This window comes from Camelus dromedarius, chromosome 26, assembly GCF_036321535.1.
Source record: "Camelus dromedarius isolate mCamDro1 chromosome 26, mCamDro1.pat, whole genome shotgun sequence".
NCBI classification, from domain to species: Eukaryota; Metazoa; Chordata; class Mammalia; order Artiodactyla; family Camelidae; genus Camelus; species Camelus dromedarius.
Genome location: NC_087461.1, coordinates 8,336,575 through 8,361,581, shown reverse-complemented (window position 1 = coordinate 8,361,581; position 25,007 = coordinate 8,336,575). Strand labels below are relative to the sequence as shown.

General features: G+C 41.3%; 1 pseudogene; it reads left to right on the top strand.

The window, feature by feature from the left end:
* The first annotated feature begins 12,161 nt into the window (after positions 1-12,161).
* LOC116150535 (steroid hormone receptor ERR1-like) lies at positions 12,162-13,374 on the top strand (annotated as a pseudogene).
* The last annotated feature ends 11,633 nt before the right edge of the window (positions 13,375-25,007 follow it).

Here is a 25,007-nt window from a genome sequence, read left to right as displayed (position 1 = left end):
CAACCCATCAATCATCAAGTCTTAGGCATTTTATATAGATGTCAGTTCTCATCTCAGCAACACCCTGAACCCTCCCCACAACTAATTTTCCATTCTTCAAGCAGAGTGATCATCTTAAAGCATAAAGCCACACCTGCATATCTCCATCTGCAATCAGTATAAATGCCACAGTCCTTCGCATGGCTTCGCAAACACAGTTTACCTTCTGAGATTCACTGCTGATGATCCCTTCCCTTACATTCTCAGCTGCAGCCTGACTCCACTCTTACACTGACAGCTTTCTGAACATGCCACCTGTTGACTCCAGAACTGAGATCCCTTCCCCATCCCAATCACCAGATTAACACAAATTATTCTGTATCTTCTAGCTTCGAGGACTATCTCCAAAGTATCTTGGCTTATTCCCCCAGGCTGAGTTAAATTTCACTCCTGGATGCTCTCACAGCCTTCTGTTCTCACTGATCTTAGCTCTATGGGGGTGGTTGCAGCCTGTTTATTTCAGCGGTTCCTCCACTAGCCTGTAAGACTGCAGATGGTTTGTGACTTTCTCACTATCTGCACTCCCAGTCACTAGCAACATTGCTGGTAGATAATATTGCTCAGTAAGTAGCTGCTAATTGAATGTAACCTATGAAGGGGTTCATGATCATTTCAACTTTCACTCGGCACATGTAAATAAATGCAAGATCTGAAATTTTAAAATGCCACTACATGAAAGAAATATAGTTCTTGCATTCAATATGCCTTTTCTATTTATAAGTCTCATGCTATTTTAAAAGGCCCTTTAGGTTTTGAAGTTGCAATTTTGTGTTACACTGGCCAGGCACTCAGCCCACCCCCCACACTAAATGAGTAGAGGATTGTATCATGTCAAAGCTCATTTCAGGTTTTAGCTTTTAAGGGAGGCAGAAAGAGAAAGGAGAAAGTAAAACTGAGAGAGAGAAAGAAGAGTGTAAAAAGGCATGCAAACATAGAAACGTGGCGCTTTTATATCCTGATTCTGAATTCAGGTGCCACAACATTTTATACGTTCACTAGTTTCCATTTAGGAAAAAAAAAAAACCCACGTATTTCACTGCCGTCAGGGCTGTTTATTGCCGCGTTTCAGCTGGGAAACTCCTTTATTAACAGCTACTGCCTATTAAAAATAACATTACCTTATACTGTTTCAAGTGTCGTTCATCTTTTAGACAAGAAATAAATTGGAGTGGTGGCAACCAAAGTAAATCAGTACAGTCCAGTAGTGTAATATTTTATAAAGCAAGATTTTATTTTGTTGCCAAAAGATAAAATTATATTCAACTAATAATTTCTTTATCACTTTTTCTCTACATACGCCAAAAGGGGAAGAAAATAACCTGGTAATGATAGCAACCAGGCTTGTTTTTATCTGGTTTATTGAGGAAGGGGGAAAAGTCTTACAGATTCAGTGCCCTAACGCCAGACTGGGTGCATTATACACATCGTCTCATCATGTCCAAAACACACCTTGCACTGTTCCCTACTTCTACTTGAAGATAAATATTACTCAGTGGTCCGAGATCACATGACTGTTAAATGATGCAACTTGGATTAGAACTCAAGATAGAAAAAAATGACTATACAATATGATCCTGTAATCCCATTTCTGAGTATATATCCAATAGGAAATGAAAACAGGATATTGAAAACATATCTGCATTCCATTTTCATTGCAACATTATTTACAGCAGTCAAGATATGGAAGTAACCCAAGCATCTGTCAACAGATAAATGGATAAAGAAGATGTGGTATATGTACACAATGGAGTGTTACTCAGCCATGAGAAAGAAGGAAATGGTGCCATTTGTGACGACATGGACGGACTTTGAGAGCATTATGCTAAGTAAGCCAGACAGACAAAGACAAGTACTGTACATAACTTACATGTAGAATCTAAAAAAGGTGAGCTCATAGAAATAGAGAGTAGAATGGTGGTTACCAGGGACTGGAAAGGGGGAGATGGGGAGAAATTGATCAAAGTGTACAAACTTCCACTTAAAAAATGAATAAATGATTGTGCTCTGATGTACAGCATGGTGATTGTGCTTAATAAGGCTGCATTAATAATACTTGAAAGTTGTTAAGAATGGATCTTAAATGTTCTCACCACAAAAAATAAATGATATATGATGTAACAGAGGTGTTGGCCTACACTATGGTGGTGATCATTTTTCAATAGTAAGTGTATCAAAGCAACACAGTTGTACACCTTCAGTTTGCACAGCTGTATGTCAATTGTATCTCCAAAAGCTAGAAAAAAAATTTAATGAGCAAAATATGAACAGATACCTCAACTAAAAAGATATACAGATGGCAAATAAGCATATGAAAAGATGCTCAACATAATGTGTTCAGGGAATCGCATGTTAAAACAATGATACAATACTACACTCTTATTAAAATGGCAAAAATCCCCCCCCAAAAAAGCAGGAACCCACATCCCCTGTTGATGGTAATGCAAAATGGTACAGTCACTTTGGAAGACAGTTTAGCAGTTTCTTACAAAACCAAACATACTCTACCTTATGATCCTGCAATCACACTCCTTGGTATTTAGCCAAATTGTTTGAAAACTGTATCCACACTTCTTCACATAAATATTTATAGCACTTTATTTATAATCACCAAAAACTGGAAATTATCAAGATGTCCTTCAATAGTTGAACAAATAAACAAATTGTAATACATCCATACAATGGAATAGCATTTTAGTGATAAGAGGAAATAAGCTATGAAAAGACAGAGGAAATTAAATGCCTATTCTAAGTAAAAGACATATGTCTGAAAACTATACATTGCTTGATTCCAACTGCTTGGCATTTTAGTAAAGGCAAAACTATAGTGAAAGTAAGATAGTGAAAAGATAAGTAGTTGCCAGGGTTTCCAAAGAAAGAAGGAACTGATGGGCACAGAATTTTTAGGGTGTTGAAACTACTCTATGTGCTACTGTAACAGTGGTTACATGATGTTATGCATTTGTTAAAACCCACAGACCTGCACAACAAAGTGAACCCTAATGTAGACCACAGATCTTAGCTAATAATAATGTCAGTGTTGGTCCATCAATTGTAACAAACATACCAGACTAATGCAAGGTGCAAACAACAGGAGAAACTGTGGGGGTGGGGCAGGGGAGACGGGCTATGTCAGAACTCTCTGTACTTCCTGTGCAATGTACAATTCTCTGTAAACCTAAAATTCCTCTAAAAAAAATAGAGCCTATTAACACCAAAAAATTTGGCATGAGTCCAAGAACTGAGCAAGCTTGTTGGGTTAGCAGCCCTCAACCTTCTGCATCTCCATTTTCCCCTTTTCTACTGGTAAACGTGAAGCAGCGCCCTCATTGGTTGTGCATCTGTGGTTCCCCTTAGGATGCCAAACGCTGATAACCATATCCACAACTCCCTGTGGGTCAAGGCCATTTGGCTGCCCCTCTGACCTTGAGGATCATTATGATCCTGAGTTACAGCCTCCTGGCTTCTGGCAATTAGAACCCACCACCTGATCCAAGGCCCCATCATCCCCCTGGATAAGAATGAGCCCAGTTCTTCGACCACCTATCCTATCAAAAGCTCTAGCCTACTGAGGAGAGTCACCACTGAACTTGGTGGTGCTGGCGTCAAGTTCACCAGCACATACCCCTCATGGTCTTGGTTCATGATGGATCCTCCGGGCTTCCCCACCTGCCTCTAGTGTGTGTCCCTCAGCTCTACCCTCTGCCCAGAAAACTCAGGCACATCCACTTCACTTGCCTCTGCCAATCACTTTCTCTAGGCTTATAAGAGCCATCCAGAAATGAGTTCCCCCTCATCCCCTGGACTCTTTACTGGGGTTTAAAATCCTGTGCTGTGAAGAAGTTCTCCCAAGTCCATGAATTATTGCTAATTCAGCCTAACCTCCTGGTACCCTCATAATCCAGCCCTGGGGTTCTCCTTAGGCTCTGGATGGTGTACACATACACCTGATTCTTGCAACTTCTATGGTGCATAATTTCTTTTATCAAGCCCAGCCCATCCACAGCCAAGGTAGGCTGGGGTTTAAGTCTAGTTATGGGCAAGGCCGCCAAGGCACAAAGAGCTAATTAAGGCCTTGTCCCAGCTTCACGGGAATAACAGTAAATACTCCAAGAAGGCGCATACAGATTTATTCTGTAAAGGATGTATTGTAATGGACTCAACCCGTATTCAGAATTCATCTGGAATTGAGACAAAGAACGCTTCATTTAGAAAGATATTAACAAGACTATAAGTAGCTGCTACCCCTGCAGATGGTATTGTGGGCAGAGGTGAGATTCTCATTTCTATCTTTCAGTATTTCCTCCAAATGGTAGGTTATAGATAATCTTCTCTTACCTTGTGTAATTTTTAACACTTATCAAATATTAATAAATACATTTTAAAACAAAAAGATAGAATAAGTTTAAACTTTCACATTACATAATGCAGCTAAAAGCACACTATAAAACCTAATCTAAAGAAAGAATAATTATTGCAATAGGGAAATTCTGTTAGTACTGAAAATCTGGGTTCTGAAATAGGACGCTTGAACAGTTCTCTTAATATCAAAATGTTTTCACTTTCCTTATCTGTCCCATTTGTTTAACTCAAACAGAAAATCCATATGGGTAGACCTTGTTTTATTGCCCTTTGCTTTACTGCAGTTTGCAAATACTGCAAATTTTTTTTTTAATATAATGAAGGTTCCTGGCAACCCTGGGTCAAGCAAGTTTATCAGCACCATTTTTCCAACAACATTTGCTCACTTTGTGTCTCTGTCACATTTTGGTAAATCTCACAATATTTTAAATGCTGTTGTTATTATTACATTTGTTATGGTGGTCTGTGATCACTGCTCTTGGAAGTTACTATTAGAAAAAGATTACAACTCACTGAAGGCTCAGATGATGGTTAGACCTTTTTAGCAATGAAGTCTTTTCTTTTAGTAAAGTTATATTCATTGGCTTTTTTAGACACGATGCTACTGTATACTCAATATACTATAATATTGTATAAACATATCTTCCACACTGGGAAACCAAAAAATTCATCTGACTCACTTTATTGTGATAATAACTTCATAGCAGTGCTCTCAAACTGAATCTACATCTCCAAGGTATCTGAACTCTGGTCGTAGAATTCAGAACCACTATCACTGTGAGTTTTTTTTTTTTTTAATTAAAATGGATCAGTCTATACTTTTACTTTTCTGTTCACTCCATGTAAGTCTAAGACTTCCATTCATCCATAAGTTTAGCTCTGCACTCATCTGGTAGATGGCAGTGACATACTTAGTGCCCCTAAACCAGTTCAGATCTTCCTTGGGACAACCCAAGGAAGACATCCCAGTCAGTCATCTGTGCCAAGTCTCAAGGCTGGTAGATTCCTGAATACAGCCACCGCACAAATGAAACCCTGCCTCGTATGAATTCCATGCTAATTATCAGAGTGCATTGTAATGGCCCATGTGTCTGCTCCCCAGTAGAACTGACAGGGTTGAGATCTTCTTCATCAATGTATCCCAGTGCACAACAGAGTAAGCCCACAGGAAAAGTACTCACAGAGAATAAACAATGGGGACTCTGCAAATTGCAGGCTAGGATTTGATACCTATCCAGGAAACGATTTTAGAATAGTTCAAAGAAAGTATGTGAGCCATCAAGAAAGAAAGCAGCTCTGTTTTCATCTGCTTCTTCAGTAACCTCTGATATTACTGGGATTTCTCTGGGAAAATGTGTGTTTGATGTAATTCCAGTTATTTACAATTCAGTGCTTGTTAAAAAAAAAGTTGCCAATAATTCCAAAATACATGATGACAAAGTGAAAGCAGGTAGGTAATTAATTGCACACTACTGTCCTCTGCTTCGACCTCACCAATGGCTTGGTTGAGGGACTTCTGAAGACATTTTCCCAATAACTAGAAGCTGTGTAGAATAGTGAATAATTCAGATGACAGAATCAGGTTCCTAATTTAATGTCTTATACTGAGCTTTAAAAAAAACATTTTCAATCTGTATCCAAAAAAATTAACCCAGCAATTCCACTTCTGGATAGAAAATAATCTTTCTGTTCATGATGAGGCTGTCAGAAAAAGCACATTTATTTTTAGGCACTTTAGTTCTCCAAGGATATATAGGAGGTTGAAGGTGAGAACCAAAACTGTCAACCCCATCACTCAGCCTGGGTGTCCAAATCAGAGCCACATCCTACCCTCTTCCTTAACACGGCTCTACCATCTTTTACTGTCTTCATTAGCAATGCGTGACTCTTCCAGGACTGTCTTGGGTTTGCACCATAAGATTCTTTGAATTTCTGCCTCAAAATCTTCACCTTGCTGTGTCTAATCAGCCTGAACTATTATATCATGATTGTTACCCAGTCAAGTCCTTGCACTGAAAGACCTGCCTTCACCCAAATTTCCAATTTCCAATGCCAAAGCTTTGCGAGGTGGCCTTCTCCCTTGCGGTGGTAAGCAATAAATTCAGCGACAAATCTGTCTTATCAAAAGCTTTTGTTGTAATGTTTGGGGAGCCAGCTTTTGACAAAGACAGCTAGAGAAGAGTGGCACCAAATAATAATGATCACAGACAGAAGGAATTAGATCACGGAATGACGAAAGTAGTACGAACAAGGTGGCAACGAGGATGGGCAGTCTGACGTGAAGGTGACCAGTTCAGGAAATACGTGATTATAAATAAAGAAAACTGATCGCGTGGGAGTCCATATGTGCTTGTGTTTAGAACAGAAGTGGAACGTGGGTCACGCTACTTCTGTTACCTAAAAATGACTAGAACTTGCATCCCTCCAGATGACACCCCAAAGACCCGGCATTGGAAGCTTAAAGGCAGAAGCGACACAAACAAATTAGACCTGAGATACGCCGAATATTTTGACTGAATCTTAGTGATGCAAGATTTCTTGACATTTGCTTTTGTACTTGCCCTTTACCCTTTATCCTTCAGCGAGAATGCAGAGGTAGGAGTGGGAGGAATGGAGCCAGCGGACAGGCTGCTTGCTATTAGTACAAAACTTCACTGAAGGGAGCTGCCAAAGTTTGAAAGAGAACAGGAAGATGTCTGAGTGAAAATAAAGGTGTTTTTTTTTTTTTTCTTCTGTTTTTGCTCTTTAGTGGCAAACAAAGACACATCTGGTGTTTCTCACTCCATTCACCATTCTCTTCTTTCTTTTGAGCTACTTTTGCTTCGGTCTTTTAAAGGCTTGTGTTCAGAGGTCTTTGGATTTTATTCAACTGTAGTTCTGAGTCAGAGAATATAAGACGTGTATGATATGGGGTTGAGGTGAGAAATACAGGTCAGAGACTTTTACCACAAGGCACGGAAAGGTATGTTCGAGGCAGGTGATTAACAAAAGCAAGGAGGGCTGGGAGAAATTAGAAAGATTCACGAACTAAGGTAAAGAGAAGATCAAATCATTTTTAGAAGTTGGAATAGCACCTATATGGAAGGCGAGATAACTGGAACTATTTCACCAGAAAGTAGGCAATAAAATTAGTAAAGGAAAATAAAGCCCTCATTTATTATGTGTGGGTACATTACAGAAAGGGAGAAATTGCTTATGAGACAACCCAAAGGTATACAGCAAGTACAATTTAACGCAGTAGATAGATACAGAGCGTCTGACCTGAAGATCGTAGGATAGGATTGTTGTGGATGGCTCTGGAATCTAATGAAGAGATGGATTTTTGTCAAGGCTATGTTCAGAGTATTGACAGGAAAAGGGGAAGTATATTCATTGCTTGCTCCCATTCTTAGAATTGTGAAGTAGTAATGAAAACTAAAGCATCAGGGGATGGAATAGCAAAATTGGCCATGATAGGGGAACCAAAAAGTGGAAAAGAGGAATTTATCTGCTGGACCTCATGCCCTGGTGGTGTTAAGCCTTGGTTGCACAAATGGGGGTGGGTCCCACAAGCAGAGAGGTCTCCAGGTGGCGATGTCTCAGTCCATTTGGACTTCTGTAACAAAACACTAGACTGGGTGGCTTACGATCAGAACTTATTTCTCCTAGTTCCAGAGGCTGGGAGGTCCAAGCCAAACGTGTCGGCACATTGAGTGTCTCGTGAGGGCTCATTTCCTGGTCCACAGGCAGCCATGGTCCCCGTGTCCTCACATGAAGAAGAGATAAAGAAGCCATCTGAGGTCTTCTTTATAAGGGCACTAACTTCACTCACCATGACCTGTTCACCTCCCAGATCTTGGGGATTTGGTTTCAACATCTGAATTTTATGAGGACACAGTCTACGGCATGCAGGGAGCCCAAAACAAAAGACGCAGATGTGCACGTTGAAGGCGATGGAGAGCTGAAGCAAAAGGTAGTCCAATGGGATCTGAAACGGCCCCCGAGAAAAGCTGACACAAACAATATTGAAAGGCATGAGAAAGGATGGAAGCCCTGAGGTTAGTGCAAAGAGAAAAAGAAACTCTGAATCCTGGACCACTCCAGCGTTTCAAGGTCAGAGACATAAGGAGCAAAAGTGGCAGAGAGGCAACAACCAGGAAGGCAGGGAGAAAGCCAGGACAGCGTGGCCTTCCAGAAACTGAATCAAAGCAGGAACTCAAGATGCCAAATGCAGCGGAGACATCGACTGAGAAAAGAAGGAACCGAGGGATACGGCCCCAGTGCGGAAGTCAGTGGTGACTTTGTCAGGAGCTGCAGACAAGTGCTTACTCAGAGTTCAAAACTGAATGGGGAGGAGAGGCATTTGGGGAAGTGATTATAGGTAACTCTTTCTGAGAGTTTTATCATAGTGGGGAAGAAAGTGAGAGAGCAACTGAAAAAAAAAAAAAAAGGTGTGAGGTTAGTATCTGCAAATCTCAAACTCTCAATCTATCCCTTCCCATCCTCTTCCCTCTCTGGTAACCATAAGTTTGTTTTCTATGTCTGTGAGTATATATATATAAAATAGATAAACAACAAGTTTATACTGTAAAGCACAGGGAACCACATCCAATATCTTGTAGTAACATGGTGAAAAGAATATGAGAACGAATGTATGTTCCTATGTGACTGAAGCATTGTGCTGTACACCAGAAATTGACACAACATTGTGAATTGACTGTACTTCAATAAAAAAATATATTTTTTAAAAAGGTGTGAGGTAATAGCTTCTTTTCTTTAAGAAGAGAGAAATGAAAACATGCTTGTATGTCTCTGAGACTAACCCGGAAGAAAGGGTCAAATTAACGATGCCAAAGGGCAGCAACCTGTTGCAGGAGTGTTGCTGTGTGGATCAAGGCGGGCGTCCTGTAGTGTCCGGGGCCAGTTGAAGTGGGACAGCTGATCCACAGTCACTGGAGAGGTGGCAGAGTATAAACACGGATGCGGATTTAGGAGGGCAGGGTGTTAACAGTGCTGGAGCATACGCAAATTCTCTTCGGATTACTTCAGTTTTCTTACAGATCTAGAAAGCAGTCATGAGCTGAGAATGCACATAGGAGAGGAGGTACTGGATGCTCCAGGAGAGAGATGTTTAAATAGTCCCACTGGAGAGGAGGAGAGATGAAGTGCACCAGGGACAAGTATATGATGGGGGTGGCATTCAGAGCCCACTGGGAGACGACATGGGGCTTAGGGGCCGGACTCTGGAGCCAGAGAGCATGAGTGAGAACCTGGCTTCCACCAGCTTTTACCTACATGATTTGGGCAAGTTAGCTAACCCCTCTCTCTGACCCTCCGTAAAACAAGAATAATAATAATACTTTCTCAAAGACTAGAGGAGTCAATGATTAGATAAATAAAGAGAAAGATAAAGAGATACATACACAGCATAGAATTGTGCCTGAAACAATGTTTTATGCGTTAGCTATTGTCTTTATTGATGCTAATGACCATGAATTTAAATCCAAGATAAATACCAAAGATCAACATTGATCAAAGTTACTTAACTCCTTCCTGTTTCACCACCAAAAACAGTAAGTTACTAAGGCCTGTTCATTCTAATTTAAAAAAAAAAAAAATTTAAACTATCATGTTGTATCAAATAAAGTTGCTGATATGCAGTTGCTGATTTTCTACAAAAACTATATACAGTTCAACGTATTATGTTCCCTAATTTGTGTCAGACCAGCTTTAGATGAGGAACCATGGGGATTTCTGTCCTGCTTCTTTGGAAATTTCCTTCAAATTACAAAGTTCGTCTGCCTTTGCAGCCATCCTGTATTTTTTTCTGTATCTGTTCCCATTCCGATATGTCCTATTCTGTTCTTGAACCTCAGGGTGTTAACAGACCACACACACTCCTTCTAAAAACTTTCTTTAAAAAATAAATCACTGGCAAAAGTTGTTTTTCTAAATTGAAGAAAGAGGCATCTCAGCCAGTCAGGAGGAAAAATGAGTGATGATCTCTCAGGAGCTGAGCAGGAAGTGATGGATCCACTGAGCAGAAAGATCAATTGAGCCCTGGAGGGAGGAAAGGGAGCTTCAGTGGGGACCACCCCTGCTCCACGCTTGAAACAGAGATTTCCCGAAAAAACATGAAAATGAAAGACGAGGCAAAGTCCTGAAAACAGTAACAACCAAACTCTCTAAAAAGTCAACTCTCATTAAAAACACACACACACATACACACTCACACACAAAATCCCTCAAGGCTGAGAAAAAATGACTTGCATTGTTTTTCCTACAACATATAGTGCACCAGGTTTCAGTCCATCAAACATCCATTTCATCTTGAAAACGTCCAAACGATAGGACAGTTACTACAGCTTCAACCCAAAGAGTCAGTTTTAAAAAGGAACTTCAATTCTTCTGAACTGGATGACACACCTGCTGGATAATAATTTACCTTTAAAGAAAACATGGTTACAGTTTCTAAAGAGTTGAAGATATCATTTACATTCAAGCTGCTGCTTGGATGGTAAGCGAGTCTGTGTTTGCCGTAGCCCCAAGCTGCCTTCCTTTCCACCGGAGAGGATGTGGGCCAGACACACAGGATGCAAACCCTCCTCGCCCCCCGAGCTGGAGGACAGCATCCTAGCAACATAATCACTCTTAAAATATGCAAACTACCGCCTATGTCTACACAGGGACAATTTTATTTTCTAACTTAAATAGCAAAGATAAGTTCCATTTCCAGGAGGAATACACTCCACAACTTCTTCATTTTGAAGCGGAGATGCCAAGATGCATAATGCATGTGTAATCTGTGTGATTTCCACACATTTTAATTGCCAAATTCAAATGGAATGAACTGTATTAATGAAAACCCAAGCAGTTGCAGTAACCCTTGGCTTAATCCATATTTAACAAGTATTGACAGGCTTTTTTTTAATTATTATTTTTTAGGAAGGCAATAATCACACACCATCTGCTGCCAGTTAAATGGAACTGATTCAGTTGTTAAGTTACAAACGTAAAGGACTGAGTTATAAATATGTTTGATTCAAATGGACGCAGGGCAGATTTCTTTTGGTCGCATCTGGTGCAGCCAACTCTGAATCACTGAAGGGTGGGTAATTCACCCCCTTCCTTTCTTTCCCTCCCCTGCTTTGCAATTTCAGTATATGAGCACTTTTGCCAGAGAATGAGCAGAACAAGAGGTGATGAATGTACATATATCCCCCCCAGGTATAGAACGCCATGTTAAAAACAGTAACACCACTCCTCGTTTTAAATGACAAAGAAGTGACCAAAACACTATACAATGATGAGCCACCTATAGGGTAACTACAAAGCAGTGTTTTTTCATTGTACCATATAGTGTCCAGACTCATGAATTTCTAGGCAAGTGCAAAGCAAAGGACCACTAAGATTTTAAGGAGGCTTAGTGCTAGATACTTGCCACTTGTCCCTCTAGAACCCTCTCCAGAGCCACCCGCTTCCTGCTCTACACTGCGGTGTGACCCAGGAGGCCGCGACCTGGAGACTAACTCCCAGGCTCCTGAATTCTGTCTCCCGTGTGGATTCGGTGACGGGGGGGAGACATCAGCCAGAGACGGCAGGTGGAGTCAAATCTCCCTCTCTGCTGGGCTGCAGGCTGTATCAGTAGCAGCATTCCCTTATTAAACAATATAGTAGCCTTTTGTGTCCTACAAGCCGCCGGCGGCGGCGGCGCCATGGAGGGAGGGGACGCATCTCGGCACGGCGGCGCGGCCAGAGGCGGCGGCGGAGGAGGAGGGGCCGCCCGCGGCCCCCAGCTCACCCCGGCTCTCCTGGCCGCTCGGCCCCCATGCCCGCCTGCCCGCCCTGCCGGAGCCCCCGGTGACCAGCGCCATGTCCCTCCAGGTGGTGGGCATTGAGCCTCTCTACATCAAGGCAGAGCCGGCCAGCCCTGACAGCCCAAAGGGTTCCTCGGAGACTGAGGCCCCTGTGACCCTGGCCCCTGGCCCAGCTCCCACCCGCCGCCTCCCAGGCCACAAAGAGGAGGAGGATGGGGCCTGGGCCTGGCGAGCAGGGTGGCGGGAAGTTGGTGCTCAGCTCCCTGCCCGAACGCCTCTGCCTGGTCTGTGGGGATGTGGCCTCCGGCTACCACTGTGGGGTGGCATCCTGTGAGGCCTGCAAAGCCTTCTTCAAGAGGACCATCCAGGGGAGCATCCAGTACAGCCGTCCGGCCTCCGAGTGCGAGATCACCAAGCGGAGACGCAAGGCCCGCCGGGCCTGTCGCTTCACCAGGTGCCTGCGGCTGGGCATGCCCAAGGAGGGGGTGCGTCTGGACCGTGTCCGGGGTGGGCGACTGAGGTACAAGCGGCGGCCCGCGGTGGACCCACTGCCCTTCCCGGGCCCCTTCCCCGCTGGTCCTCTGGCAGTGGCGGGAGGCCCTCGGAAGACAGCCCGAGTGAGTGCACTGGTGTCCCACCTGCCGGTGGTTGAGCCCGAGAAGCTGTGTGCCATGCCCGACCCAGCAGGCCCTGACGGACACCTCCCGGCCGTGGCTACCCTCTGCGGAGCGGCTGCGAGAAGCTCTACACGAAGCCCGGCTGGAGTCTGAAGCTGGCCGGGCGGGCCCGGAGCGGGTGCTGAGCGGCGGCGGGCAGGCAGGCTGCTGCTCGCATTACCGCTCCTTCGCCAGACAGCGGCAAAGTGCTGGCCCATTTCTATGCGGTGAAGCTGGAGGGAAAGGTGCCCATGCACAAACTGTTCTTGGAGATGCTCAAGGCCATGATGGACTGAGGCAAGGGGTGGGCACGGGTGGGGGTGCTGGCAGGACCCGCCCAGCATGGAGTCAACCCCTAGTGGGCAGAGCTGGGGTCTGGGCAGTGCCACAGCCTGCTGGCAGGGCCAGGGCAATACCATCAGCCCCTGGGAGCAGGCCCTATGCCCTCCTCTCCCCCATCCTAGGGGATGTTAGAAGCTGGGAATGTGCGTGTCCAGGCTCTGGGCACAGTGCTGCCCTTCGCAAGCCATAACGTGCCCCGAGAGTGTAGGGGGCCTTGCGGAAGCCATAGGGTTCGGCAGGGGACATGGGAGGGGGCAGAAGCCTGATCTCAGGGAGGGAAGGGGGTGGAGGCCAGTCTCCCAGTGGGTGATGCTTTTGTTGCTGCTTAATCTGACTTCCTCTCTGGAAGAGTGGGATTTGGAGAGCAAAGCCCCCGCTCCCTTCACTCCTCTCCTCATCATTTGCATTGGGCATTACTGCCCTCCCTTGAAGCAGTAACTCCAAGCAGCTCCAGTCCCTGGACCCCTGGGGTGGCCAGGACTCCCCCATCAGCTCCCACCCAGCCTCCTCAGGGGGCAGGGGAGAGCACTGCCTCTATGCCCTGCAGAGCAATAACACTGTATTTATTTTTGGGTTTGGCCAGGGAGGGGGCAGGGACATGGGGCAAGCCAGGGCCCAGAGCCCTTGCCTGTACAGAGACTCTATTTTAATGTATATTTGCTGCAAAGAGAAATTGCTTTTGGTTTTGAGCCTTTAATGAGAAAAAAATATATATCGAGCTCAAGAAAAAAAATATATAGTAATGATTTTTTTTTTTTTAGTAACAACTTTTAGGCAACCCTCTCCTCCAGCTATGACTAACCAGTGCTCTCTCCAGGTCCCAATAATGTCTTGCTCCATAGCCCTTTGGGGCAAGGGGCAGTAACTGCTCTTTGCTGCTATAAACTTCTGCTTTTTCACCATCCCTTGTTCACCCTTAACCCCGCAAACATCTCTTCCTAAGTGTGCCGGCTATTACCTGCCAGGATCCTAACAGATACAGCCTCTCACTTGAAACAGACAGATCAACTCAAACAAGCAGAGATACCTTTTTTAGAAATAGCTAATAACATAGTAACAGAAGATACCAAAAAATAACATTAGGGAAATAAGTGACGATATTAAGATAGCACATCTGATAAACAACAGTAAGAACAGATTGCTAGAGCAAAGAAACAGAGAACCAGAAAATCCTTGGAATTAAAAAAAAATTTAACTAACTGAAATAAGAAAATAATAGAGGTGATAAAAGATAAAACAAAATCTACCAGGAAGTGGATGAAAAACACCCAAACAGGAAAATGGAAGAGAAAAGAAAATTTGAGCATTGACCCAGGATATCCAATATCCCACTAACAGGTGTTCCAAAAAAAAAAAAAAATTAGGAAAAATAGAGTAAATGTCTAAGAAAATAATTTAAGAAATCTAGAATCTGAGTGAGGGATGTACAAGAATTATTTGTACTATTTCTATGACTTTTCCATAGTTTTTAAAATATTTCAGAATGAAACATTTTTATACGTGATGTATGTTCATATGTATATTATACTTAAAATTTTATTTGGCTATATATTTATGTAAGAAAAAACATGTTACATAACAAAGAATCAAAATGGGCCTGGATTTCTCAGCAGCAACAACAGGGATATGGAAGCAATGAATCGATCATACCAAAATTTTGAGGGAAAATCACTTGCAACATAGAATTTTGAATCCAAACTGTCAATCAAGTTATAAGTTTAAAATGAAGAGATTTCAGAACTTGCAAGGACTGAAGAAAATGTATCATGGATGCTCTTTTCCTTAGTAAGCTACAGTAGAATGTGCTAGAACAGAACAAGGTAGAAAAAAAAAAAAAAGAGAGGAAGACAGGATTCAAGAGACAGGATTTCTAAGGAGGAGGAGGAAGAGGAAAAAGAGAACAGACAGAGACAGAGACTGTCATTAATTCCAGAAGAAAAACAAAATTTGTGCCAGAAAGAAGGCCATCAACAATGTTCACATGAGAAGTTGAGCACTGACTGCTGGCAAAAGTAAAAACCAAAGACAATTCATCAAGACAATGGGTGTGATGGGAAATGAGTAAGGCAGTCTAAGAGAGGCATGTTGTCAACTACCATAACAGGAAGTAACTAAAGTCTAAAATCAATCATTAAGAAATAACATTTGCATGTTGTTTTAAAATACGGATGTAAATGACAAAAAAATAGCAAGAGAATTAAAAGTTATTGCCTTTGCTTAAAGAGACTAAGGGTTGGAGGGGGTTAGGGTGGCAAACCTCTCTTACTTTGGGTAAGCTTGGCATTTTAATAAGTGCATATATTACTTTGATAAAAATAAAATTAATTTAAAAATAAAAATACAATAACCAAGTACTCCTTATATGTCCTATCATTTATAGTAAAACATGTTTATGTTTATATTACTTATATCTCTATCTATAGATAAATTTCATTATCTTCAAGGGGCTTTGTGAAATAAATAACCCATGAAATGGAATTAGTGATGCACCTTAAAATCATGTAGACCCGTCTGTTCATACCTCCTTAGATTTTCTAGTCCTTCTGTCCTGAGAAGTATGTTTATGCTTTTCAGATAGTGTGACCTAATTTTCTGCTTGAAAACTATTGTTGCTCTTACTATATCTTAACCTATCATTAATTTAACTTAGACACATCAAAGAACTTACTGCTGGATTATCGTAAACCTTTTACACCAGGTAACAGAAAAATCTATTCCCTCTTTCTTCAGTGTGATAAAGGTCACCTTTATACAAAACAATCATGGTGCTGTTTTAGCCTTGGCATTTAAAGAATTACAGCTACCATTCTAGAAATACAGATCCGTTTTGAAATCACCTGTCACAGTTTGCTTAACCTTTTCAGATAGCTAAATCATAAGGTGTGTTGCGAGTAAAGTGAAGAGCTTTTTTAAAAAAAAACAAAGTTTAAAATATATATATATACTAAGTTGGTATTAATCCATAATGGTAGGATCTGGGTAGATATAGACAGCTGGTAGAGGCAATGTAATCAAGTTTTTAAAAATTTACTCAATTCATATTTCTCAGGCCACTAGCATATAGGCACTGGGTTAGGGATATGGTGACATAAGCATGTGTCTTTGTCAGGTTGGGATGCTATAACAAAAATGCCATAGACTGGGTGGCTTCAGCAACAGACATTTATTTCTCACGGTTTTGGAGGCTGATGTCAGAGACGAGGGTGCTGGCATGCTCACGTTTTAAGTGAAGACACCCTTCTTAGTTTGCAGATGGCTGTCTGCTTGCTGTGTTCTCAGCCGGCAGACAGCAGAGAGAGGAAGCAAGCTCTCAGTTCTATTCAGTCTCTTTTTATAAGGCACTAACCCCATTCATGAGGGCGGTGCCCTCATGTCCGAATTACCTCTCAACATTCCTAATAGTAACACTTTGGGAGTTAGAATTTCACCATATGAATCTGGAGGGGACACAAACATTCAGTCTATACTAGCACACGCGGAGCTCGGTCTTTGCACTAATGACATCGGGAGAAAATTCACCCTGGGTCACTCATGACTCCACACATCTTGTGAGCAGAGACACCGTGCCGTTTTGTTTCAGACTATCTTTTCAAAGATGGATTTGCAGAGTGAGCAGGTTGGAAGACAGAACAGAGGGCAGGTTTGTTGATTGTCCAATCTAAAAATACAGTGTCCCTGTTCAAAGCGAGAGAGTCTAGAAGACTTATTTGCAGCCCATTAAAAATATATTCAGATTTGTGAGTTTGGGGTTCCTCAACTGTGACATAAAGCCCCTGAGTCCACAACATCCACCTGGGCTTCCTGTGTTACTCCCATGGGAATTGGGGAGCGAGATGAACCAACAAAACACAAAGCTCATGCTGCCTGCTATGTCACAGGTACCCAAGTCCTTTGTCTCTGACCCAGGACTTTCATGTCCTCTGCCAGGACCCTTGACATTGCGAATTGCTAACTTGTTAGCATGCAATTAGGATAAATCCTCAGACTGTTCATAGTACTTGACAATAGGAAATAGCACAGTGTAAACTAACATATAGCATACACCTTGGAAAATATAATAATAAAATGGCACCAGAAGTGAGAGGAAGAAAAAAAAGGTCCTCAGGAGCATGTGAATGGGATCTCAAAAACAAATGTTTAAATGTACAAAGAAAATAAATTTCAAATGGGAAGAAATGTCATGTGTCGAAGTACAGAATTGAGAAATATGATACAGGTCTAGAAAGTGACAGTTATTTTGGCAGGACTAGAGAGGTAATAAAAATAAAGCTAAATATAAAAGCATTGCTTTCTGGCACGTAATATTTATTCCAGGGGCTTAGAGTGGAGAGTCAATGATCTGTTGCCTTCAGAGGGCAATAATCTAGACTGAATGGTCTAAATTTTGCCCCTTCTGCTTTCGCCTTCTCTGGGAATATCCTAGGCTGGTTTCAAAACAGAGACAGCTGCATCACTGACTTTCAGACCATATCAGCTCTCATTTGAAAGATGCAACAACCCCCTAGCTGGTTCCCCAACTTCTACATTTGTCCTACTCATCATACCACATTCCTGTCTCCATAAGTTGATCAGAAAACCTTTTTAAATTGTAAATCAGATCCCATCACTTCTGATTTAAACCTTCTAAGAACATCCAATCATATCTGAAATAGAATCTAAATTCCTATCAACCTAGTCCTGGTCTACCCTTCCCTCCCTCCCTTATTCTGAAGTTGCTAGAGCCTCAGCATGGACAAGCCTAAGAGTTAAAAACTCCAGGGGGATCCAGTAAAGGGAGAGGGGCTCACACTTTTGTCACTTTTACCTCCTGGAGCTCTACCAAGTTCTCCCAGTGAAGATGAGAGAAAAATCTCTTTGGGCTTCTGGGAGAGGAAGGGGAAAAGTAATCTTTCTGAAATCTGCCAGAGCATCTTGTTCTTAACAAGGTCTGCCCTCAAGAGAGACTATTTTATTAGAAACTATTTCACTTGATTTATAAGCTAGGATTTTATATATGCAAATATTTTCTGCCTCTTCTTTCATTCTATTTAAAACAATAAGATGTATTTGTATAAAAAGAAGAAACTATTTTTAACATATTAGGGTTTTTTAGAGTCAAACCAACCTGACAGTAAGGGGAAATACCCAACTCCCATGCCTGTTGGCCGTCCTCTACCACCTAAGGGAGGGAGGGCACCTAAGAAGCACTTGTAAGGTTCACAGTCCAGCAGCACAGGGTCACTGAAAGACTAAGACCTAATCAGAGGGTCATAAGATGCTTCTCCTACCCCCATACCTTACCAGCACATTACTAACAGCTTATTTACTGCAGTTCTTTTTACCCAATACATCGTATCTGGCTATTAGGAAAAAAATTAAAAGGCATAATAAAGGCAAACAGCAACAACAACAACAACAACAACAACAACAACAACAAAACAAGAAACAGAAAACAACCCACAGCCTGAAAAAACCAACAAGCATCAGAACTAGAGTCAGATACGGCCCAAATGTCAGAATAACCAGACTGTGTATCAAAACAACTGTGATTAATACGCTAAGCACTCTCATGGGAAAAGTAAACAACATGCGAGAGCAGATGGGAAATGTAAGAGCGATAGATTCTAAGAAAGAATCAAAAAGAAGTGCTAGAGATCCAAAACGACATAGCACACTTTTTAAAATCCCTTTAATAGGCTCATTAGTAAACTGGACGAGGCTGAGGAAAGAATCTCTAAGCCTGAGGATGTGCAAATAGAAACTCTCAAAAATGAAAAATAATGGACAACAGTTCCCCAAATTTGATGAATAATGTCAACTTCCAGTACCAAGGAACTCACCCAGTCCCAAAGGATAAATACACAGAAAGCACAATTAGACACATAATCATATGCTAATGTTTCATGTCCTGAGAAAGGTGTGCCACACTTAGGTGTATATTTTTGTCAGAAATTGTAAAGATTTGGGGGAAGGGTATGGCTCAGTGGTAGAGTATGTGCGTAGCATGCACAAAATCCTGGGTTCAATCCCCAATGCCTCCATTAAATCAGTAAATGATGAACAGGAGCACATGAATTAAAAAATTTTTTATTCCATTCCCCAAAACTCTGACTCCTAAATGCAGGTCCTGTCAGAGCAGGACTGAGCACCTACGTAAACTGAAAGATCCAGGCTTATACCTCGGAAACTGCAAATAGGAAATCAATGGGAGAAATCATGTAAAGTTTGAAGCAATTGCAGTCTTGGTGGCAAGTTTCTCCTCCAAAGTATAACTATTCATGAGAGCTAATGAAAATTAGGTCCTGGAAGAAGAGGGAGGTATTATCCCTGCTACAGGCCCTAACCTTCAATAAGCCACGTCATGGCCAAAGCTAATTTCACAGCCATCGCTAATGCCCTTTCTATATGCATGTTTAAACCACTTCACCTATAATCCCCAAACTTGGTCCCCACTGTTAAATTTATATATCAGTTGCTGGCAGCAGCTGAGTTTTTTAAGCATGGCCAACCATATTTCATATGGTTGGAATTTAAAACATTTGAAACTAATTTAGTGGTTATGTCTAGCATTAGATATTTTAAGTGCGGCAATAAACTCTTATTGCTTTCCTGACTGATGGAACATGTAATACAATTGCCACTGTGTGTTTTGACTGTCAAGATGATTCATTCTATTCCCTAGAAATGTTTTTTAAAAAAAGAGAGAGCAGGTTACGTCAAATAATTTCAAGAAAAGTTTAAACCCAAGGTCATCAGAGAGCTTGAGACTCCTTTTAGAATGAATTGAAATTCAGGTACATTCTCTGAAGTGATTCAAAATCTCTTCCCAAATATACAAGTTGTCTGAAAGCAACAACTTGTGGCTGTGTTAACTGAGCTGTTAAGCAATTATCAGTGACAGCTGTAACTCACGGAGGCACCAACCAAGACCTGCACGCAGCCAACTTTTTAATTCTTTCAGCTGACAGCTACTGGATTAATATTTGACACAGTTCAATCAGCTCCACTTTATTTGTGATAATGGGACCCCAAGATGCAAAATCCACCGAGAGCCTACTAAGTGCCAAGCTCTGTGCTGCAGAAATTCACGCTTATCATCTCTCACACACATTTTTTAGACTGCAATTCAAAGAGGAAACTGGAACCCAGAGAAGATAAAGGGCTTTACCCTGACTCTGGGACTAGGGATATATAAATTCAGATGTCTCTGACTCCAGAATGCTTCTTCCTTGTATAGCACGCATGGTATGGGGTGTGTATAATTATTTGCCTAATTCTTAAAACCATTTTGTGATGTGAAGTGGCTGCACCCTGATGTGCGAGAAACATGTTTTACGGTGCATTTTAGAAAGAGCTGTCCCACTGTAAGCCAGTCCTCAACTAAACCATAAGTGGTTACATTAATCTCCAGAACCCTCCCACTTCCTTCTGTGGGGGAAAGAGTAGAGAAAGAGTGACTAAGAGAGATAGGGACCCAGGCACTCACCCAACCCCTACCATGGTGTCTGATCATTTATGCACATGTTAATTCATTTAACATTATTCACCCCACTCCCCAGTGAAGAAAATGTTGGTTCCAATGGTGACACTGAATCTGAAATTGGTGAGATAATCTGCCCAGAGATTACAGGACTACTCAGAGATGTGAATGGGATTCAAACTGAGTTCTGCCTAATCAAAAGTAATTGCTTTCCCTATTACACCTTTAAGATACGTGCACTCTCTCCTCTCTCAGTCCCTGGAAGAAAAATCTAATAAAAGACTTTCAGACAACAGGGCAAATCCCCTATTCCCCACTGTAGACAAATGCCTCCTTTTAACCAGCCTGGCTCTGGTCCTGATTAATACCAAAAAATATATGCCTGCATCACTCAAAACCTTCATCTTCAGCCAAGCACTCGAACTGCTCTTCTTTCTCCACCTCTTTGTTGCTGAACTCTGCAGAAGGGTTTCTCTATCTTTGATTTCCCCTGAGCATCTTCCTGATGGATTCACTGTGAACCAACTAAGGGTTGAAAAGTGGAACAAAGCCAACTGAAGAAGAAGTTGACAGCATTGTGATTGGAAAACTAAATGCAACTCCCTTACAAAAAAATACTTTTTATTTAAAATGCAAGTATTCATTACAGATTGATTTACTATAAATACTGCATAGACATGTTCACTAAGAAACTGCTGGATTATAAGACTTTAGTTTGTTACCAAACAGGAAGTTTTCAAAACCTCGGATGCATTAAAGTGCCTACTTTATATAACAGAGTAGGAAAATTTTCATTGTAATATTTTCCCTCATTTTAATGAGAATTTCAGCATTTCTCAGGGTTGTATTTATCAGTGCACATTTATCAAAAGAAAACACAGTTTAGATCTGCACATACAGTTAATCTGCTATGATGGTCAAATGTATTCTAATTGATTTAATGCCCATTAAAATTCTACTTTGAAATATAAAATCTCAGACATGAAATAAATGATCAGTCATCTAGTACAACCAGAAAAAATCACATTAATTATAAATTATTCAAAGTGAAATAGTATCTCAGTAAAATCTTTAGACCATCTCTGTCTGAAAATTAGCTAAATAAGGAAGAAGAAAAATCAAGGTTTTAAATGGATTTTAATGATCCAAACATCCAGTAATAGTTACTAGAAAAAATACTAAAATAAGCCTAATATTTGTACTGCTGTTGCTATATTCAAAAGACAAAGATAAAATGAAGAATGTTCCACTAAAATTATGAAGATTATTCATTTTGAGGTTACATGTTAGAGTAACTGCTTTTCCAGGAATCTAATATACTGTTAAATGAATCTTGGTAAACCTGAAGATATTGTCAGGAAAACACGATGAATTTAGTGCTTATAAAAACAAAAAAGAAGATAAAAGAAGTCACACAAAGTTGAACAGAGTGTAAATAAATAAATAGATATAAACAGATTATGTATCTATATTGATTTATCAGAGAGAGGGAGGGAAGGAGAAGGAGAAAGCATAAAATCTGGAAAGATATCAAAGATGTGGTATAATTGATCACGTGAAGTGTGGTAAGGAGCTAGTCTGATGATAATTTTCAGAACTAGATGGGATGAACCTAGTGGCCATGTGAAACTGGATGTGTGCTTGCCAGATCATAACTTTTCAATTACCAGCTTCTCTTGGGTTATGCTAAATGCACAGGAATATTCAGCAAAAATCAAAACACAAATCGTCTGGCACAATGTATCACATACTCACATACAGGAACTGATGAAAACCCTGCATTAACACACAGTGTTCATTGTAATTTTGTCCAGCATATTTAACTATTAATTGCTTTGGACAAACTCACGACCCCTTGTCCTTTAGGAATGGTTTAGCCATACCTCCATGCCTGGTTCAAGATGTTCAATCTGTATCTGAGGTTTGGGTTAATAAGGTTATAGTTATTAGTTCAGGAAAGGATGAGTGACTCACTTCCTGTCACTAACATGCAAGAATTTACTGTCGAGTCTAAGAAAGATGTTTAGCCACTCTGAGAGAACTCCTAGAAGGGCCATCTCTCTTCCTAGTATTGACAAGAAAGCATGTAGCCCTGGGGATGGCTGGCAGCATCATCAGTTAAATAAGAAAAAATGAGAATAAAGCTGACATTGTCAAAGGCAGGCTGGAGAGATATCCATGAACTTGATCCATGATGAATTGAATAAGCCACTATGTCAAACCAGACTCAAAGACCTTTTCACTTTTGTACTTTTCCTGATATGTGAACCAGGGAACTCTCCTATGAGAGTTTAGGCCAGTCTGAGGCAGTTTTTTCTTATTTAGAACCAATCCATTAAAAAAAAAAAAAAAAGATATACTCACTTTACAAAGGATTCATTCCATCAAAATATTTATTTAGCTTCTACTTTACAAAAAGGAACTAAAATGTATGAAAATAAAAAGGGCCATACTTCCAGACTACATCTAGGCAATAAAACAGAACTCTGCATCACTCAGCTCATATTAAGTTACATAATGGCAACAAACTACCCAACATCTCCATGACTTACAATAAAAGGTCATTTCTCACTTCTGTTACATGTCTGTTACTGTGTGGATCTCCCCCATATTGTTTTCATTCTGAGCTCAGAGTGGCAGTGGTACCACCCAGATGCAGAACCCAGCCTACAATCCTATCAAGCAGTGGAGACCAGGATACTGCCCTGCCTGATTGCTAAATGCAATATCCAGACTCAATCAACAGTGGGGTTCATTTGAAGCCCCTCCCCAATCAGAGAGCCAGACCAGTGACCTCAGCCAAAGGCAGAACACAACATATGGTCTACTTGATCACAAAGCCCAGACTCTAGCCCTGCCCAACTTTGCGGCATAGCCTGATATCCTATCTGACCATGAAGTCTGATGTACATCCCTGTCTGCACATGGAGTCCAACCAGTGGAAACATCCAGTCAAGGAGCACAGCCTAAGGCCTCTACTCAAGAGCAAATGTGGAGCATGACCCACAGCCCTGCCCAATTGTGGAATCCAACTACAGGCACCACCTTGCTACATAACACAGCCTGCAACCCTGCCTGACCAGAGATGACTGCAGAGCCCAGTTAGCGGCCCCACCCAGTGACAGAACGTAGCCAGCAGCCCTGCCCAATCAGAGAGCCCACGCAACAGACCTACTTGAAAACACAGGCCAGCTAGCAGGCCCACCCAACCACAGAGTCCGGCTAGCAGCACTCCTCCCTTGAAATCAGAGCACAGGCTGTGGCCTTGTCCAACTAGATACTCAAATAGTAAGACTCACCTGCCCACAGATGTTACCAGGTAAACAAACCTGTACCCCAAGCTGAGTTAATGGTGAGGGTCTTTCTCTGCTGAAATGAACCTATAAAGTCTGGGGTGTGGGGAACCACTTACTGAAATGCAGATACCAATGTAGAGACATAAGATCATGAATATCAGGTAAACATCACACCACCAAAGATAACTAATAAACCCCCAAAAACTGACCCTAAAGAAATAAAGATCTATCAACTGAAAAAGAATTCAGAATAATTCTCTTAAAGAAGTTCAGTGAACTACAGAACACACAAAAAAAACTAAACAAAGTTAGGAAAACAGTGCATGAACAAAATGAGAATTTAAACGAAGAAATAGAAATCATCAAAAGCAAACAAACAAAAACTCTAGAGATGAAGAATACAATGGCTGAACTAAAGAATTTCAACAACAGACTCAACAAAAAAGAGAGTCAGTAAACTGAAAGACAGATCATGTGAAATTATGCAGAGGAGCAAAAGAAAATAAAAAGAAAGAAAGAAAGAAAAAGAATAAAGAAAACCTATGGGATTGATGGGACATAACCAAGTAACAATATGTGCATTATGGGAATCCTGGAAAAAGAAACGAGAAAGAGATGGTCAGTCTATTTAAATACATAATGAATGAAGATTTCCCAAACTTGGAGAGAGAAATGGACACTCAGATTCATGAGGCTCAAAAGATCACAAATAGGTTGAACCAGAAAAATTCTACATTGAGATACATTATAATTAGTCAAAAGCCAAAGCCAAAGAACTTTGAAAGCAGCAAGAGAAAAGTGACTTGCTACATACAAGGGGGGGGGGGGGGCTCCATAAGATGATCAGTGGCTTCTCAGTGGTAACTTTGCAAGCCAGGAGAGGGTGAAAAGATGTACTCAAAACAAAACAAAACAAAACAAACCTCAACCATGAATTCTTTTTCTGGAAAAGATGTCCTTCAGAAATAAAGGAGAAATAAAGACTTTGCCAAACAAATAAAATCTGAGAACATTTATCACCACTGCACCTGCCTTACAAGGGTGTTCTACAGCCTGAAAT